This window comes from Acanthaster planci, linkage group LG10, assembly GCF_054643075.1.
Source record: "Acanthaster planci isolate LZ-2023a linkage group LG10, COTS_SCS, whole genome shotgun sequence".
Classification (NCBI taxonomy): domain Eukaryota; kingdom Metazoa; phylum Echinodermata; class Asteroidea; order Valvatida; family Acanthasteridae; genus Acanthaster; species Acanthaster planci.
This window is the reverse complement of record NC_141786.1, coordinates 5,827,841-5,838,051: the sequence shown is the minus strand read 5'-3', so window position 1 is coordinate 5,838,051 and position 10,211 is coordinate 5,827,841. Positions and strand designations below refer to the sequence as shown.

Below are 10,211 nucleotides of genomic sequence, written 5' to 3'. Positions count from 1 at the left end.
TGGCTAACATGTGGCAAGCCCCCCCCCCCACCTCAAATCAGGATTGCTCGGGAAATGACACCCCCTTGCTATTGTGGTACCCCTTTTGCGGGTTTTCCGAGCTGTTGAACCATGCAGCAGACATACCAAAACGGCCATCATCATGCCCTTTGGCCTTTTTTGAGTTAGTGCGCATGTCATTTGGTTTACGGAATGCAGCACAAACATTCCAACGGTTAATTCGCGAAATCACGCGCAGACTCCCCTTTGCTTTTGCTTATCTGGATGACATCTTCGTTGCTAGTTTATCCTTGGAGAAACATGAAAAACACGCCTCCTTTTTGACCGCCTTGCAATGAATAGTGTTGTTATCGACCCCAGCAAGAGTAAGTTTGGTGCAACTTCGCTTAACTTCCTCAGACACGTGGTCGACCAACAAGGGATACGCCCCGTCCCAGACAAGGTGAGAGTTATTCGCAAGTTCCCTGTACCCAGCTTTTTAGACAAATTATGCGAGTTCCTAGGCCCAGGTTACTTCTACAGGCGCTTCATTCCTAAATGCACAGACACTATCCAACCCCTCACTGACTTGCTTAAGAACAGAAAGAAGACGAATGAGCCCATTATCTTCAACGACAAAGCTAAGTCACCATTCAAGCGTACTTATTCGCAGTTAGCTGATGCCACGACGCCCGTTCATCACCCCAAGACTGACGCCCCACTATAGCTCCATTGGTCGACGCATCTGACACTGGAGTTGGGGCTCTCCTGCTGCTTAGTGGTAGGACGGCATTTGGCAACCACTTTCCTTCTTTTCCAAACACCTGCAACTGGCAGAGAACCGCTACGTAGTACGTTTGGAGCAGAGCTGCTCGCTGTCAATCTAAGCGTCTAACCTCAATCCGTCACATGTTGGAAGGCCGCTCTTTCTGCGTATAATTATACGGACCACAAACTACTACCGTTTGATTGTTTCGTTTTCAAATGGTGCATGGTGTTGAAATGTGCTTATGTAAATCAGTCGGTCATCAACTCGGTTCATTGCCTTTGCTAGGTTCTTATTCTTTTTAGGACACTTTCATTCCCTTTTAAATCACATACATGTAGAAAATTTACCGAATTTAAATTTCATACTGATTTATTCCACGGAGCAAACGACTCCCTCCCCCACCGCGCAATGGAACCTTTTAATTTGTGACCCTGGTTGCTATAAGTCAATAAAATGGGAGATGGCGCGCCGTTCTTGATGTCGGTTTATTTCTGGAAAACAGGAAATAAGTCTTTCCCGGTCAGCATTCGAATAACGCTGACGAAGTTCCCGTTTACGTCGCCTATTCTGATTGGTCGATGGATTGCAATCATAAGAGAAAATATTTAAATACCAAAAAGGTAACTGGCGAAACTACAAAATTATGAGAGGGGGGTCGTTTTTCAGTTCGGTGACAATTCCATAGTACCGATGCAAAAATGCACGTTAGTAAGGGATGCAAGGCAAGCAAATGGGAGACGACAGAAGCGCAAATAAATAGCGGCAACGAAATTGGTTGAACTGGAACCAAATTACCTGCAGCGTGCAACAGATGGACAAAACTCACATTTTTATCCTTCATGACACCATTGCAATCTCCTGAAAGCAGTCAAGGTTAAATGGACGATAGTGAAATGGTACAATAACAAACATAACTATGATCAATACAAAGAAAGCTAAGTACATGCACCCGTAGTGCAAAATTAGCTGGAGGCCATGTTGGAATACAATGGTCGAAAACCGCGACTGACTTGGGGCTATGCACATGGTTCACCAATGTAGCAATATGTACAACTTATCGACAGTCCGTCCGCGTACCAAAGGGATACGCTATGAAGCACTCACGTTACCCGGTCTAGTCGACGTCATTTTGCATTGCAGTGACTCGCTGAGCAGTACAGGAAGTGCAACTCCGTGAACTCACAGGTGGGTAAATGCTTCACGTTAAACTTTCCAAAAAGCAAATGTATACACGCATATGTCCCAGAGTTATTTGGAGTCATGCTGTATATGAGGTTGTCTTCATTACCTAGGATTGTAATGCGTTTATGTGTTGAAGCTTTACTTGAATGTTAGACTTTTCAATGAAAGTGACAAAACTGAAACTAGTTCACGACGACTGTAGGCAAACAACTTATTGATGATTTAGTATTCATAACTGCAGTTACATGACTCATCCACACAGTGTTTTTTCAATACGCTGTATGGGAATATTCATTGTGTTAAAGTAGCCGTCCTGAGGCATCCCATTCGATGTCTCACTGTCAAAAAGATAAACTCCCTCTATGAAAAATTGCTCTGGTATCTTTCTCTGCAAATGCATCTCTAGTCTAGTTTATCTTTTTTTTTAAGATTAGCAATGTTATAATGAAATGCACATCTAAGAACATCTGAGAGACGTCGATTGTGATTGGTTGCTGAGGACTACATCAACGTACCAACGTGGATGCCAAGCTTGACGATCACTAACAGCCCGTGTGAGTAACCTTTCCAACCCAAATAGTGTCATGCGGAGATATTTCCATGTTATTGTCCGTTTGTGCTTGTAATGTTTAGCGTGCAACAAGTTTTGGGGGCATATGGCGGTGTTAAGATCCAACTTACGTCAGTGCGCCACATGAGAGATTTGCATGAATTTAATGCCATAACTGTATGTGACTTGACAGTTTTGCCCACCAATGTGTCGTACAAGTTCAAATACTCATTGATAGAACATAATAAACCACGACTAGTTTTAACATATACTTAGCGTCGACGAGGCATTACACTTGATAACAGTTTTTCCCTTACCTGACTTATATACATTTTTGGAAACACTCTATACTCAGTGCTTGTAAGAGAACTTGCAAAAAAATTCACACTCGGGCTTACTTGGGTGAGACTCGAACCCAGGACCTCTTCCTTACTAATGCAGACGTCTTAACCTGTTGAGGGCAAAGCCTGTAATTAAACTTAATGTAGGGATATGAGTTTTAGCAGCCGTCTAGTTGAAGTAACAGTAACTCATCCATAGAGGTCATGAATATTCAGTGGCTGTTTGTTTCATAGTACTTGCTATTACCATAGAGCTACAACTACTGGGTTCTGTTTGAATAGTATTAAATATCGTTTGTGCAAGAGTTGGACTCTCTACTTGACTCATTAGTGAAATTCCTAGGTAAGATTACTTTTGTCACTTTTATCTCAATAGTTTAGAGGATAGATACATTTTAACTGGGTTTTGAGAACAATGGGGGTGGCTCCCAACATTAGAATAGCACGCACTTGGTTTTGCGCTCTCTCGCTACTGTTTTGTTGCTGCCTAGATTGGTGACTTAACGGCATCACAGCTTACTCTCTTTTCCAAGATTTAGGGGGTAAGTCATTTGCATTTCTGCCATTGAGCTTGTCCTGCAAAGTTCATAGAAGACACTGATTTGTGTGGCTTTCAGTCTGATCTATTCTTGGGGCTCAGGGCGAGTGACTTTTGCTTAGTGGTCAGAGTTTATTTTGAAGTTAAATGGCCTTTCTGTACGTAGCCATCGCACACACAGTGCTGTGTTGCATTAGACCATGGCAGCGTAACTTACTGTACATGTACTTCTGTACTTGTAAAGCATTATGTGCCGTGTAGTGTGGGTCGCGCGCTGAGCACAACTGTGTACATGGGTCGTAATTACTGGACGCGTTGCCCCTGCATTTTCTTATGAGTTGTCCAGATATTTTTATTTGTGTATTTAATCCTATAGCCATTTCTTCGGCTGTTGCCCCTTATTAAAATAATTATTGGCACGGCACAAGGAGAAGTAGTAGAGGCCGGGGGATTCTAGAGCGGAAAAATAGACCACGGTAATTCCCCCAGGACTTTTCCGCTTCTCAGGAAAATCGGGCTGCGATGAAGCCTCCGAGAAAAATTGAGACAAATTAAAAAAGAAAAATGTATATATAAATAGAGACATGAGTACAGAAACTAAATCACAACGCCACCTGGTCTTATCGGACTTTAGGCGATTGAAAAAAAATCATTTCTAGTTGATTTTGTCAAACAGTACCACATTCCATTACCGCCACCCGCTAAAAAAAGTCATTCAAAGCCGGAATTCGTAAAAGCAATTAAGGCGAGTCCACGACAATTTAGAAATCTCACGAGACAGTCATATCATCAGCTTTTAAAAACAGCGCAAGACAACGGCATAGAATTTACGGCTACGGGGACAAAAGATAAAATATTGCGAGCAGACTTAATCACTGCGATTAAGGCATACATTAAACTGCAGGTAATCGAAGAAGTGGACATTCGGAGAAGTAGGCACAAACACACAAATACGTGGTTCACATTCGAGCTTTACAAAAATATCTGGAACTCGGTTTGGAATTAAAACAGGTTCATCGCGCAATGTCGTTTAAACAGGCTCCATGGATGAAAAGTTACATCGATAAAAACACCGAGATGGGTAAATTGGCAAAGTTCGATTTCGAAAAGGATTTTTTTCAAGTTTCAAGTTTGGATTAAACCAAATTATAAAGCGACTGCACCGTTTAAGGAATGCTATCTCTCATTCGTCGAAATATATCGGATAAAAACAAAGCTAAATAAGCCAATCTACTGCGGAGTAAGTGTACTAGATTTGTCAAAAAGTTAATGTACTATTTCTATTATAATACGTTAAAAGCACTTTTCGGTTCAAACGTGTGTCTATTGTACAAGAACACTAGCAGTTTACTCGTTCAAATTCAAACGGGCGATTCAACCAAGAACCTGCACAAAAAGCGGAAATTGCTTGACTTTAGCAATTATCCAAGGGATCATAAACTATACGATCCGTAAAATAAAAAGTCATTGGCAAGATGAAGGACGAATTTGGAGGTCAAACAATATGGAAGTCATCTGCATTGGACCGAAAATGTACTCGATTTTAACCGATCGAGAAAATTTGAAAAAGGCTGAAGGAGTTACAAAAGTTGTAACTCAAAAACAGTTAAGGTATATAGAAACACCGTCTTTGAAAAACGCAACACTTTAATAAGCAACAGCCTTTTAGATCGGATAAACATCTGCTATTTACGGTTTCGCAACATAAATTAAGTCTTTCGCCGTTGGACACGAAGCGTTTTGTTTAATAAGACGGGATTAAAACTTTAGCATACGGGCATTATCCAGCCGGTGGTAATTCGGTGTCTTCTGGTATCACTTGAAGTTCCTGCCTCTAAAAACTACGTTTGGGCTGTTTATTAAATAATATAAAGTGGGTCCCGTTTTCACGCGCTTGCCGTTTACTCGTTTTAATTGCGTCGTGCTTTCTCAATTTGATAAACGTCGAGCGAGCAGAGGGGATCAGTTGCTCTTTTAACTGCTCCACCCTCTTGCTCGCCCGGATAGTATTGCTCGCCTGGATGATATAGATATCTAACTTATACACCCGAAGCGAGTTCACGCGTTTCGCTTTTCACGGGCGTTGCGGGTGTTTGTTTCACGCGGTCTAATTTGACGGCGTTTGCGGGATCTTTGTCAATGTAACCCGTGTTCTCCTGCGTTTAGCGATTTAATGACTTGCGGCAACGTTTTAACCATTCAAAGTTTTTTATGCCAACGTTTGACATTTCGTGAGCGTATTGATGGCCAAATAACCTATCGGCTAAAGTACGATGTAACCGTTTGACTTTTCCCTGCGACCTATGTACACCGGGTTCACCTACTTGAATTTCGACTCGGTGGTTTGTCATCAACCTTTTTGAATTCCGATCCTGAATTTACCATGATAAATTTAGGCCAAGTTAACGGAGACATTTTGTAAATTTGTTTAATAGCAAGTTGGAAGTCTGTTGAGCCGTTTTACTTGTTAACGGCTCTGCGTCTTTACAACGCGAAAAGACGTCTACTACAGCCAAAATGTAATTAAATTTTACGATTTACTCGATCCCGAGGCAAGTACAGCACGCCCAATTGATAAGCGTCGTTTGGTTTGACATAGGCACGTAGGGCCTAGGCATGTAATCGGGCGCGGGTAAATAAATTTGCCCAATTGCTTGTTTTTTAATGAGGGTCTCATGGTCGATTTTTCTGCGCCTGTCTTTTGGTGCAAGTGGTCTACGGCACTATTACCTTTCCAGTATCCCTCCGAGCAGTAAAATAATTTCGAAAATTCTTTTCCATTTAAAATAAACCTAACTAAATCGATACGCTAGAAAACCGAGTAAAGCAGTTCCACTTATAATCCATATGAACTCGCGAATTTTCTGGTCTGCTGAAGGCACGCAGAAATCAGACAACCCTGGTACCGGAGGCAGAGATAATACATGTTTACCCTTAAATTGGCATAAGTGCGCAACGCTTCGTCGACGTTTACAAATGTCTGCTGACTCACGCGCTCTTCTTGCATGCGGTCGTTTAAAAAGTCTAGCATGTGAACGCGATGTAGTTCCCAGTCTTCTCTAGCTTGCACCAGTTGTTCAAACGCAAGGTCGTGTCTTTTACGTTCTTCGTCTACTTTACTTTTTGATATACTACTAAATAAAAAAATTGAACCCGTAGATGCCAGAGCGTTTACTATAGCTCCGCCAACCGTCATTAAATCACTTGCCATTTTTAAAATATGTATTTGTAAACAGGAACAACGAAATTAAAGACAAGTTGATTGAAATTCAAACAGATCAAACGGATATCGAAGCGATGCTAGGCGACGTGCGCGCTGACTTGGATCATCACGGTGATGTGCTCTTAGACATTCAAAATGCTTTAGCGGAAATTGCAGCACTCAAAGGCCGAAATTGTTTTTGTATTACTACTACTGCTTACATTTTTTAAACTTAGTTACAGCAGCAGTTGCTCCCGAGTTGGGGGGTATTGATCATGCGAGTTCGCAATGAAAGAAAGACAAGGTGACGGTCAGTTGACTACTATAACCCTAAAGCCTCAAAGGTTGTCGGTGGACTCGACTCCAACGCTGCTGACCTGCGCTGTGCAGATAACCCTTGTCCTGTCTTTAATCAGTGGTGTGTAGTTCTCTTTAGATTCCGATTCAAACTGATCAGTCTTGATCGGCTGTTCAATGGTCACTGGTGTATTGATAAGCAGTTACTTCGAAGAGATTGATTTGCAAGGGCGTATTGTTATTAAAAGCTTTCACCAAAATGTCCCGCCTGCACGTAGGTTTCCTCCGAAACAAGATTCGTGCAGGTTGCGGTGCGTTTGAACGAAATGAACTTTAAATGAATTTTCTCAGCATCGTTTGAATATGCAGCAACTGGTTTGGCGATCCCAATAAACCTTTTCACTTAAAATAAATTTATAATTATGCACGCATGCGCATAAATGGCCTTGGCGGCAAGGGCCATTGAAATGGGTACGAATGTGATTATTTTCTCTGAGGTTTTTTGACTTTGTTAATTTTTTTCAGAAAAACCCAGGAAATTGTTGTTGCTGGGGCCTATTAGTTTCTAATCTAAGCGGTGTTTGAGTGCTCTGCAAAAGACTTTACAATCGTAATTTTGCCTGACCACATGCGATTAAGCTGGATTCATGGAACTCGCTGCCTGATCATTTAAGACAAGAACCTGACATCAAACATTATCAGCAACATCAAAACATACTTTTTCTCGTTATCTTTTTCATCGTGAGCACAAAATTGAGTTTTCGTTTTCCACCTCAGACTGGCGCTTTGGAATGTTATACAGCTTAAGGGAGTTTATAATTTCTTTATTATTATTATTGTCTGGGCCGGCCATTCCTTCGAGGGCACCCAGTGGCTGATATACATATCACGAGTCAATTAAGGTATCTGCGGGTACGAGGCCGTAACGTTCACAACATGTGAAGGGCAAGGGGAGAACTTTTTATATCTTAAAAACAAAATTGTGCTTCCTGCTGCCGCATGGGTGGAAATCTCTCCTCGATCGTGGGGAGGGGGCATCAATTTACACTTTTTTGTGCACAATGCGTGCTTATTATCTTATTCCATTTATAAAAACTCAAACGGGAAAATCCTCGATCCATCCATTCCTGTAGTATTTTGTTTTGCTTAAAACATGGAGGGGACATTCGACATTGTGTCCCCCCCAAGCCAAATTTATGGGAGGGATGTGTCCCCCTCCCCCCGGAATTTCCGCCCATGTGCTGCTGGCAAGATACGCCGGTGGGTAACCGATCTTGCACTTTTTCAGACCAGATTGAAGCTGCGGCGTGGCTGTTATCATCTTGGGATTAATTTCGCTTCTGCAGTTGGTGTTGCTGCTCGTGGAGAATGTAATCAATCAACGGGAGGGTTAATGCCAACAGCGAATTCTAAACACGAGTAAAGGCCATTACATTTACATTAAAATCTTATACAATTCTTTATTACAAATTCGAAATTCATATTCTTATAAACACCATAAAGGTCGGAAACAAAAATCATTATGAATCATAATTATTACAGGTGATGGTCTATATCGAATCATTTTTTGGTCAACTGAATCCCTTTTTCATAATGTGACCCGCTCTATGAAAAAGGGTATTAAGGGACACTGTGCTAATTCACACTAAGGCTTTTCATGTGCACAGGGTGATTTTCTACTTCTTGGCTTATTGGCTTCTATTTTATCAGTTCTTTCACAATTTATACCAGAAACCTAACTGTTGCTTTGGGTATCAAGAGACTTTCTTCTTAGCTGATTTCTTTTTCCACTTCCTGTGTTTCAATTAAGGGGCTTTTTTTCTGAAGGCAATTCTGTTAGTGTGTATGATATGATCGAAAAATCAATTTCTCTCCAGATTTAAAAATGCTACAAGGTTCAAACCTACACCAATTTAAAGCTTATAATGTAACCAATTCAAATTTGTATGCAACTCATTTTGAAAAAAGAAATTCCTATAATACCCATTTTTGTGGAGCCGGTCACATATGAAAAAAAGACTGATAATGTAGGCCACAGAGATAAATGTGATGCAAAATTAATCCTCAGAAATATAACTGATATACAAAACAAGGTGGCTTCACAAATGGGACGAAGCGACTGTCGGGTGCGTACACGTAACTGCATTTGAAACGCACTACGCCCATCTACGTGGCAAGGGGGCAACTGATCATATTAAGGTGCGTTCAAAAATGTCCCAGCAGGTTAATTCGTTAAAGGGTGAATCATGAATCCGGTTGTGCTCGACACGATTAAATAAAGAAACACTGCATTGGGGACTTGTATAGTATTTGCTGTCATGCTGTTAAAATTCTATTCCATGACTAATATCAGGGGAAAACTATATCAGCAGTTGTGCGATCACGGACCATTTACAGGTTGTAGGATGATTAACTTCAGTTTAGAGCTGGTTCAAAGCGTGTTACAGCCGTTCAAGTATCGAAGTGTAATTTAAAGTAACATAACGCTGGACTACGTACGTGCACATAACACCCCCCAGCAATAAAAGTGAAAGACAGTTTTTAGTGAATTTTGGTGATGTCACGCGTGCCAATTGTCGTCAAAATCTCAAACCTTTTCGAAAAAAGTTGAGAACAATTCGTACCACGCATGGAACCGAGATTATACGTGTTTTAGCACTGAAGTTCTTTGCATAGCACGTCCCTTTAAGATACATGTATTTGATGGAGTGTCACATTGTTCAGTTCAATCGTTGACCTCTTGTAGGTTTAGGTGTTCCACTTTGGCAGAAATAGTATGCTTTAACCCTTTTATAAGCAATATGGTAGTAATTTCCTACCACCTTTTGGTATATTTCAATAACCAGATTTTTGTTCAATTAAGCTGTAGAGCCCCTTTAAATTAGCCCTAACCAATGTAGAGTCAAGTATTTTGAAAGACCAGTATTTCCAGAACGCGCCAAAGCTTTGTGCAGTAACTGGATCTCTTTGTGTGCAGACTTGTGTCTGCTATACTAATAGGAGTGTAAACAATCCGGACACCCTTCACCTTTCCTACCAAAAATAGCTATTTGCCGAGGTATTCACGTGGATGTGAAGCACAGCTCACTTTGCATGGTCGGTAGGCGGGACATCTTTGACGATCAGAGCTTGTAGGCTTAGAGTTAGAGTTAGGGTCAGGTCAACAACTGTGTGGATTATGACTGGTCTTATTGTATTTTCACATCAGCATGATGAAGTTTAGGGTGCTGATGGCTGTATTGGCTAACATAAAAAATTCGTACCCGTTCATCGGTGCATTTGGCTTACACAAATGACCTGGGTGTTTTTAACTACTGCTTTATTATACCGGGGGGGGACCTAGGGTGTGGTTG

The 10,211-nt window shown here is 41.2% G+C and overlaps 1 protein-coding gene across 17 annotated transcripts in view; it reads left to right on the top strand.

The window, feature by feature from the left end:
- Positions 1-129: 129 nt before the first annotated feature.
- The window catches only part of LOC110980497 (monocarboxylate transporter 11-like), a 29,312-nt gene continuing 19,230 nt past the window's right edge, over positions 130-10,211 (top strand). For 11 of the 17 annotated variants that reach the window (XM_087142354.1, XM_087142353.1, XM_087142348.1 and 8 more), the window contains exons 1-2: positions 1,592-1,933; positions 2,360-2,484. The gene's annotated coding sequence lies outside the window, so the exon portion shown is untranslated. Of the gene's footprint in view, positions 443-1,591; positions 1,934-2,359; positions 2,485-3,105; positions 3,364-10,211 lie in introns of those variants that run through there. The other 6 variants (XM_087142350.1, XM_087142347.1, XM_087142343.1 and 3 more) reach the window with 4 other exon arrangements.